This window comes from Myxocyprinus asiaticus, chromosome 35 (genome assembly GCF_019703515.2).
Source record: "Myxocyprinus asiaticus isolate MX2 ecotype Aquarium Trade chromosome 35, UBuf_Myxa_2, whole genome shotgun sequence".
Lineage (NCBI taxonomy): Eukaryota > Metazoa > Chordata > Actinopteri > Cypriniformes > Catostomidae > Myxocyprinus > Myxocyprinus asiaticus.
This window is the reverse complement of record NC_059378.1, coordinates 27,895,693-27,906,339: the sequence shown is the minus strand read 5'-3', so window position 1 is coordinate 27,906,339 and position 10,647 is coordinate 27,895,693. Positions and strand designations below refer to the sequence as shown.

Genomic DNA, 10,647 nt, shown 5'->3' with positions numbered 1-10,647 from the left:
CTTGGAATTTAAATTTTAAATGAAAAATGTCCTTTTCATCATCGCGGACATCCTTATTTATCATTGCTATGGGACTATAAGTTTTTGTGCTGCTTTAACTTTGTTTATATATTATATACTGTAGCTCATGTTGAAAAAATAAATGTAACTCCTTTTTCACTTTAAATCTTGACATCAGCAGTCTACTTGGCTTGATGGATGTGCAGAGTGCTAGAAGGTGCTAGGAAGTTTGAAATCATGAGTGTGCCTAGAGACTGCATTGGCGAGATTCAGTGAAAAGAAGTAACATTTTCATCTGTTCTCACCTAAAACTGATCGGATCTCTTAAGAAGACATGGATAAAACCACTGGTGTCTTATGAATTAACTTTATGCTGCCTTTTTGTCCTTTTTGGAGCTTAAAAATATCGTCACCATTCACAAACAGACACCATATCCCCATTAAAATATCTTATCATCATCATCTCGGACATCGTTATTTGTCATGGGGCTATACGTTTTGGGGCTCCTTTAACTTTTGTTCATATTAGAGATGTCAAAATTAACACATTAACACATGTGATTAATTGAACATTTTTAACATGTTAATTTTTCTTTAACACGATTAACACATTTACCAATATTTGACATTAGATTCTGACATTTTATTTAGCTCCGTGTGAGTTCTGAACATTGGCTGGAGTAGGGCAGAAACTTTGTGATGCGTCCAGGGTCATATCACTGACGCACACACCACAAACATTCTGTGTTAGTGATCAGATGATGGTAAAATGACCTCTTAATGCTATTTACTGTACAAAACAAACCCAGATGGGTCTTGTGAAAGAAATTAATACTTTGCAGCCTCTGTAAGGCGCAATTTAATCACCACAGAAGCACGTCAAGTCTTAACTATCACCAAAACGGCAAAACACACGATAAATGACTCTGATGAGGGACCGCTGTTGCCAGCTAGCTTGTTGGAGTTCTGCCTTGGAAGGTCTGTCTCTGTCTCTCTGTCAACGCTCCACTCAAAGTTTAAATAATTTGAACTTTGAACCTGTTGCCGCTGATCTTTCAAAAGGCCAGCTACTGATTACCAGATGTATGAAGTATCATTATGTGGGCAGTGCCAGTAGCTGGGTTTCCATCCAGCAGTTTTATGTGGATTTTCTAATTGCACATAAAAAATCCTGAATGGAAACGCATGATATTCAAATAACACTCAAAATTTGCACCAAATTAATGTGCTAGGAGAGGTGGATTTTCTAGAGTTTCACATAAGTTTAAGTGCGCATTAAGGTGATGGAAACAGTTTATTCACAAAACGATGACGTGTTTTGACCATTCATGCTCCTGTTATGAGTGTGCGATAGCTTGATGTGAACAAAAGGTTTGAACTTGGCACACAATTCTTCATGCATAGCCCTTGGCATTCGGAAGTCTTTAACCCACAGTGGGTCCTCACAATGCGCCAGAACAGTTTTGAGCGCGGGCGCTCCCAAGTATGCGGAGGCTGGCAGCATATTCACTGTAAAAAATTGGTGTAAATTTATGGCCAAATTCCTACAGCAATCTAGTATGATTCTTAAATACATTAGTTTGCTGTTCAAAATGTTGCATTCTGGGAGATCAAGAACAGGCTCACTGTGAAGTGACTAGTTTTACAGTAAATAGCTGTTGTATGCAAGGCATTAGGGGAAAATGAACATCATGATCATGATATCATCTTGGTGAAAGCTATAGTGACATTTTGAAATGTATATTTTAAACCCCTCAATGAAAATTTTAGTTTGTGGCACATGGTTAGTGTTCATGATGTTTCTGACCAACACCTCTGTTCTTTATCATCTCACATCAGCCTTCACTTGTCTGTCTAATGAGAAGTCAAATAATAATAATAATAATAATAATAAAAATCAACCTTTGAAGCAATGTACATATTAAATGTACAATTTTGCCAAGATTGAACAGTGTATTTTTTTTTAATGAAAAAACAACAACCTGTACACAGTTAAATAACAGTATAGCACTGCATTGTGGGTTATAATGGTGAAATACCCATAAGCCTTTGTGCTTGAATAAGCATGTATGCTTTGGCAATGCATTGAGGCTACAAAAATTGTAAAAAAAAAATAAAATAAATAACAATAAAAAAAAAAGTACAAAAGTTTTTATTCAGACTTAATATTAGTGATGCATTACACATAAAAGCAAAAACAGTAAAGGATATTTCAGCAAAATGCTATCAGCAAATTGAGTGTTTGATGTTTTTGATAAACTTACAGCATAACTCAAGTTGTTTGCCAAGACACACACAAATCAACTCTCGGCATACAAAACGCAACAGTGGTGACAATTAACAATCATACTTTTACATAAAAAAGTAAAAGCTGAACATTAAAATATAAGTAACTTAGACTACAACAAAAACAACGTCAAAATAAACCAGTAAATAGTAAAAAATCGAAGTTATTTCTTCATGCCACAGCCAAAATATTAATAAAGCATTACTGTTACATATTGTTTGTTTTCTTTCCTAATATGGAAATAAATTCAGTTTGAAAGGAAAAGAAGAATATACAGTCAAATTTGAGCACTTTCAAAATCTGTGATTAACTATGAAACATTATACGATTAATCGCTAGTAAAAAATGTAAAGCTGATCTACTGAAGAATTTTTTAGTAAAAAATGAACAAAATGTCATTACTGAGTGAGTTCATAAAAAAGAAGTGTTCAAAGCCATGTCCTTGCCTTACCCAATTCACTACTGGAAGCCCACAAAAATGATTTGTACTTTGAGCTTTTGAGTAGTATTTGCCACAAAATTCCAGGCTTATGTCATTCATCCTTGCGTCTATGTTTAAACAGTGTTAAAAAGTGTTCCAGCTCGGGAAGCTAAGCTCAGTCATTCAGTCAGTCACACAGTTCAGGAAAGCATCGTCAGGTAATCAGTCTTAATGTATGTTTATCTGTTAACTGTTTGGCTAAGTTCTTTACTTGCTATACTGCTTGGATTTGTTTTCAGGTAAGGTTGTTGAAGCTTATATTGCTTGGCATGCTTTATGAATCAAACATTACTCATGTGTTTACCGATCGCGATGTATCTACGTTTTCCGTTGAAGTTACTCTAACATGTTTTATAATATTATTGACTTCTGAGTATTTACTGGGTATAAATGTATTATTGTAATTTTTCATATTATTTTCATGTTTAAAAATTATATGACATCCCCATCATTATTGAATCCTTGTTTTATGTTTTCAGTTGACGGTGTTATGTGCATTGCTGTGGAGGTGGGGGCGTGGTTGAACGCCGGCTTGTGAATGGAGAGCGACATCGGGAGGTGAGGATCATCGCCTGTCATTAATTATTTCTAACAGCTGCTTGTCATTGCAGACAGAGAAAGTGTCTCGTTTCGAAGGCTGCGTGCTAGGTAGGACGCGTCCTTTGAAGGCTGCAGTATAACGAGTGTCCTCCTTTAAACAAATCTCGTTTAAACGAGACGGCCTTCTTAGGACAAACGGAAACAGAACGTAACATGGTTGCTATGACAGCACGCCACACTTTAACAAGCGCGAGCGCTTTGAGTGGGAAGGTAACAAAATCCCTCTGGAAGGGAATGCATGAGGTAAATTTTAGGAGAATTATAATGATGTAAAGAGAAAAGAAAATATATTTTACAGCTGTACTTTTAGTCTAATACTTTATTTTAATTATATATTAATATAATTATACATATTATATACTCTGCACCTATCTGCTGAGGTACTTCAACTTGGGAATTAACATTACTTGCGTTTGAACATCACATTTACGGACAAATTGGCGTAATGTTTTTGTTTTTAGACATTTCCATTGAAACAAAGAATTGTGGGTTGTGAGTGCCCACGAAGGATACGCCTCATGCATCCTCCGAATTCCAGTGAAAGAAGGTCGCATTCGAAGGCTGCATTCGAAGTCCTACTCACTTTTCTGAAACGAGACAGCGACCTCCGGAGGACACAGCCTTCCAAAGGAGACACATTATTTCTCTCTTAAAAAAAAAAAAAAAAAAAAAAAAAAAATTCTCTCTTAAAATTTGTTTTTCTCTCTTAAAATTTTTTTTTTTCTTTCTCTTCAAAAATGTTTTTTTTTTTCTCTCTCTTCAAAAACAAATTTCTTTTTTCATCTCTTCAAAAAAATGCATGCGGTACCAACCTTGGCCACCAGGTGCCACTATCACTAAACATGTAATCTTATGCTTTTAATGCTTTCTCTGTTGCTATATAGCTGAATAATACATTTATTATTTATTTAAGGGTTTGCAAACCTTAATCAAGACAAAATCAGATTACATATGTTTGATATGGCATTCGTTGTGGTGTAACAACTGGAGTTATTTTTTTGTTTGGAATTGTTGGTCTTTCTAAACCATCTATGCAGTTTGCTCAGTGTTACATGGTGGAAGCGAAGGAATGTATTGAGGAAAACGGGAAACATGGGGAAATTATTATTATGTCTGTCCTTTTGAAGTGTTAATTTTAAGGCCGCGGGTGTCGTGACCATTTATATGTCACCGATATTTTATTTTTTCCACCTTGCAGTTCAGGGCTTCCATAGAAAAGAGAGTTCTGAGTTGGAAAAATAAAATTACCTTTTATGTTGGATTTCACCACCTCCCGCTTCCTCAGTTCCCCTCCTTGTGAACTTGTTACAAGTCTATAGACATGCTATTGTAATATTATGGTTCACTTGCATTGTCGACTGAGGCTTTATAATATAATATAAAAAAAATTATACAATATTCCATTGAACTTGTTTCAGCCATATAAGGAGTTTCACCTTTACTCTTTTATTTATTTATTTATTTATTTTTTAAATAATTTTATTATCTTCCTTAAGGTCCACTGATAATGTTTTTTGCACCAAAATGTCATAATTTAGTAATATATAATCATTTTCCACCTTGTCTCTTGCCCTCTGTCTGAAAGACAAAGTGCCTCCTTTAAACTTAATTGTAAACGCCCACTGTTACTCAAATACAGCCATATTTAAAACTCAGTCAAATGAAAATGATACAATTTCACAATAATACAAAACTTAATATCAGGGTTCACACATAACGCACATCCAACACATTTCATCTGCATGTATTAAATTGTTCACTCAAGCACATCATCACTATAAAATATCAAACAGTCATGACATTTGAAATATTCATGAATAAATCTGGTTTCTTAAAGTTTTGCAGTCGGGTTCAATAGTGTTTTAACTGCCCCATCTTTCAATAACAGTTCCTTTGCCAAGCTTGAATCATATTGTGACTGGTTTACAAGCAATCCACGCTTATATGAGCAATTTTAAGTTTCAGCCACAGATGTTGCTGGAGAGCACAAAGTTCCGTGGTGCAGCTTCAGAAGACATTCATTGATTGACTGGAGTCACATGGATTACTTTTATGCTGCCTAAATATGACTTTTGGACAGTCAAAGTTTTGGCACCCGTGTACTTCTATTATAAGGACCTGAGAGCTCTATCTTCTAAAAATCTTCATTTGTGTTCTGCTGAAGAGAGACAGTCATGCGCATCTGGGATGGCATCAGAGCAAGTGAATAATGAGAGAATTTAAATTTTTTGGATGAACTCTTCCTTTAATTAGTAGCTCATGTAAAAACATTTTTATGATTCTGTTATCATAGAAGCATACTAAAAACGGGCCCATAGCCAGTAGTCAAAGGCACTTAGTGTTAAGGCAGCTCTGACTGATCAAAACAATGAGTGAGACTTCTTCAATAGGATGAATGTAAAAACAAACACTATGACCTTCACTAAATACATAAAAAAAAAAAAAAAATATTAAGATTGATTAAAGACGCATAATGGTGTTTTGCTGAGATAGATGCGCTTAGTTGGGCAAGCTACTCAAAAAATGTAGTTAGCTAAACTACCAACTACTCAACAGAAAAATTTGTTAAGCTAAGCTGAAACTACGTGTCAGAGAAATGAGCAAGTTACACTAAAAGCAACACACCAAAAGTAGCTTGCTACATTTAAGCTTTCTAAAAAAGTTGAGACTGGGGGCAGTAGAGCGCAACAGTGTAACCTGAGTTCCGAAAGTATTTTTCCCATTCTTTTTTTCCATAGACTTCTCATAAAATCCATCTTAAAAGAGTTGTAAGACATAAACCAAACCAACCAGCTCTAAGGTAAATCACAACATCACAAACTTTGTTTTGAAGCAAAAATGTATTTGAAAATTGGAAAAAAAGACAATGGTACAAGACTGTTTACTCACCGTCTTTCACGAGGGCATGGACTACAATCCCATGAAGCATTGCGAATAATATCATTGAATAAAAAACAATGGGAATATATAAAACTATTTATTTTTACATTTTTGATTATAAGTATAGAAACAATATATTTTAAGTTTAATGCAAAATATTCCGATATGTACAAATAGATAATTAGTTTAAGGGTTAAGAGACACAAAAATGAATGGGATTTTTACCTCCAAAACCAGACTGTTGTGCTCTATTAAGGACTAATAACAATCTGATGAGTTGAAATAACAAGGTGATGTGAAACAGGTAATGTTAAACAGGAAAATCATTTTATAGTATATAAGGATCTTCCAAAAAAGCCTAGTCCTTCAAGAGGATGGGTTGAGCCTTGCCAATTTGCCAACAGATCAATGATGATCATTGTTCTGATGACAGAACAATGTTCCATAAAGACAAATTGGAAGGATTTTGGTAATTTCACCCACTATAGTGCAAAATATAGTTAAAAGGTTCAAGGAATCTGGTCAAATATTAGTGCATAGGGGGCCAAAAACCACTTCTGAATGCGCATGCTCTCCGATCCCTAAGACTTCGCTGTCTTAAATAGTGGCTTGTGTCTGTAATAGATATCATGACATGGGCTTGGGAATACTTCAGTCAACATTTTTAGTCAACACCATTTGCTGCTGCATCCTCAGATGCAAGTTAAAGCTTTACTATGCAAAGCAGAAGCCATTCATCAACACTGTCCAGAAGCGTCCACTGTCCACTGTCAACGACTTTTCTGGGCTCGCCTTGATCTCATCTGAGATGGAAAGTAGAATGGTGGAATTGTGTTTTTGTGGTCCAATGAGTCCACATTTCAGAAAAAAAACAGTCGTCGTGTTCTTCAGGACAAAGAGGAAAAGGACCATCCAATCTGTTATCAGTGTCAGGTCCAAAAGCCAGTGTTTGTCATGGTATGGGGGGGTATGTCAGTGCCCATGTCATGGGTAACTTGCACATCTGTAAGGGAAAAATTAATGTAGAAAGATATGTAAACATTTTGGAGCAACATATGCTTCCATGTATGGGGCTGACTTGGATATAAAATTCCCGGGCTGAATGTTAATCCCACTCTGGCCCTGAAAGGAACTACTAACAAAGCAAATGAGGGGTGCGGGGTCAAGACAACAGATGAAGCACATGGAGACAAGACACAAACAGAAGCCATATAAAAAATAAAAAATAAAATAAAAATAAAAACACAAACACAAAACCAGAATAAACAGTTGACAGAATCCAGACACCAAATAAAAACAAGCTGCACATGTGTTGAACTTAATAAAGAACTTCTTTATCACTGGTGAACGATAGAACGCATTTCCAGGTTTGGTTCAGATTGATAAATATCCACAACCAGCGTTATCTTTGTTTCCCATGTTTTAATGATTTCTGTTAACATGTTGCTAAGTGAGAAACTGCTCCAAATGTTTTAGCAGCACATCAGCATTCTGGGTCATTTAGAGTAAATTGTGAATCAATTCAGAGCACTTTGCTATCACATTTGACCATGAGGTGGTTCCAGGGTCAGTGGATATTAAGGGCTTAGCCCAGACCTCTTTGGATACAGATGGGGCCATCCTTTGATGAAATATGGGAATATAATACACTTTATAATAAAAGTTTAAGTGTTACATCTGTGAGATGTTGTTTATATACAGTAGTAAATCTTTAAAGGGGTCATGTCATGAGGAATAAATTTTTCCTTGATCTTTTGACACAGTTTATTGTACTATATTTAAGTTAGTGTTTAAATCTATCTTCAGAAGCTATATGATAAGTGTGGGTGAGAAACAGATCAATATTATGGTCAGTTTTTAACATAATTCTCCTCCCTGCCCAGTAGGTGGTGATATGCATGAAGAATGCAAATTCTCCAAAAACAAAAGAAACATTTGAAAGTGAAAGTGAAGGTGGAGACTGATAGAAAAAAGGACTTAAATACTGATCAGTTTCTCACCCACACCAATCATATCATTTCTGAAGAAATGGATTTAACCACTGGAGTCTTATGGATTACTTTTATGCTGCCTTAATGTCCTTTTGGAGCTTCAAAATTTTGGTACCCATTCACTTGCATTGTGAGGACCTACAGAGCTGAGATATTCTTCTAAAAATCTTTGTTTGTGTTCTGCAGAAGAAATAAAGTCATACACATCTGGGATGGCTTGAGGGTAAGTAAATGATGAGAGAATTTTCATTTTCAAGATGGCTGAAAACCGTGTGAAGTCCACTTTAGAGGAGCGGTTGACTGGAATGCATCTTAATCCCCCCCCCAATTTGGAATGCCCAGTTCCCAGTTCACTCTAAGTCCTTGTGGTGGTGTAGGGACTCGCCTCAATCCAGGTGGCAGAGGACGAATCTTAGTTGCCTCCGCGTCTGAGACCGTCAATCCACGCATCTGATCATGTGGCTTGTTGAGCGAGACAGCGCGTGTGGAGGCTTCACGCTATTCTCCATGGCATCCACGCACAACTCACCACACACCCCACCGTTCACACATTATAGTGAACACAAGGAGGTTACCCCATGTGACTCTACCCTCCCTAGCAACTGGGCCAATTTGGTTACTTAGGAGACCTGGCTGGAGTCACTAAGCATGCCCTGGATTTGAACTCACGACTCCAGGGGTCTTAGTCAGCATATTTACTCACTGAGCTACCCAGGCCCCACAATGTTAAGTTTTAATGAACTCGAATCTGTATGTTCTATACGTTATTATTAACAGTAATAAATTAAAAGTAAATTAATTAAAACACAGCCTGAATGTATTAGAAATACACTGAAATAACAATATATTAAAAGGTAAATACCAATACTCACATTTCTAAGTGTATTTATTTAAATTATATTTAAACAGTGGCTACATGCAAATAGGCCTACTTTGGTGGCTGTTTCATGATTTCACATATCCTTTTACAGTAAAAAAATTTTCTCTGATGCAATGTTGTTTTAAAGTTTGAATTAGAATGCTTGATCAGTCAAAAATCAAACTTAGTATAAGTGAAGCTTTGATTGAAGAAATGTATATGCCTTGTATTTAACCACTTACAGTTTATTATTGTTATTGTTAATGATTAATCAATTTTCATTCATTAACATTAACGATCATTGATTAAGGAAATTTCTTACTGCATCTGGATGGACCAATTCTACATAGTTTCCAATTTCTCACCAAGACAGGAATGTTGACCAGTCACAGCCGCAATTACAATTCATTGTAAAGAACAGATTTAAAAGAGTGATTCATTTGTGAATCGGACATCTTTAAGTCTGATTCAAAACTGGCAACAATAAATACAAGGTACACAGCATGATGTAGCAGTGTAGTTTTTGTCAATGCTACGCCAATTCATAATCAAGTTATGAAGTCTCGCTACTGAAATGCCACTTGATTTAAAAACTAGCAAAGCTACCACCTCGCAACTGAGCAGGGGATTTGGACCGCGGGTAATGGTGGACCTGAGTAACGGGCCTTCACTAGAGGGGGCCCACAGAAAGGCATTGATATTTCATTATATTATTATTTGTTATACTGTATATATAGTAATAACATGCTATTGATTGGAATAAACATCCCAAGACTCTGTTTTCCACCTGTAAAAATGGAGAGTTCTCCTATAATCTGCCTTGTCTCCTCCCATGTTAGAGACCCACACACCCCTCAACAAAAGCGAAAGTGGTCTGGTCCATCAGCAAGCGCGTCTGGTCCATTAGCATCAATGTAAATAATTGTAAATAGAACAATTTATGCATGTAAACAAACATGTAACAAATATACAGTATATGCAAAATAATAAATGCAGTTTCAAGATATTTATTGATGGAATATAATGAATTTGACAATTTTCAAAAGCTAAAATGCGACCAATATGATGAAAAACTGACAAAATTTAATTTGCAAAATTAATGTTTCCAAATTGTACCTAGAAGGGTTACCTAGAGGGTTAGAAGTTCCCTTCATAATTAATAGAATGAGCTAAAAAGAATTTATTTTATATTTAAGTTAAATGGACATTGTAACCAATACTGTATATACAACCCCAATTCCGAAAAAGTTGGGACAGTATGAAAAATGCTAATAAAAACAAAAATGAGTGATTTGTAAACTGTATTCACCCTTTGCTATATTGTAAGCACTACAACTACACATTATATGATGTTTTACCCTGTGAATTTCATAGTTTTTTAAAATGTACAGTAATTTCAATTTAGATGATTGCAACACGCTCCAAAAAAGTTTTGCGAGTTTGTTAAGTTTAGAAAGTGTAATTTTCCCCCGTTCATCCATTATGTAGGTCTTTAGCTGCACAATTGTATGGGGTCTCGTTGCCGTGTGGTGTACTTCATAATGCGCCA

General features: G+C 35.7%; 1 long non-coding RNA gene across 1 annotated transcript; it reads left to right on the top strand.

Moving 5' to 3' along the window:
* The first annotated feature begins 2,884 nt into the window (after positions 1-2,884).
* LOC127425999 (uncharacterized) lies at positions 2,885-9,434 on the top strand. The gene is made up of 3 exons (XR_007894728.1): positions 2,885-2,926; positions 3,248-3,326; positions 8,426-9,434. It is a non-coding gene; the product is annotated as an uncharacterized LOC127425999 (long non-coding RNA).
* The last annotated feature ends 1,213 nt before the right edge of the window (positions 9,435-10,647 follow it).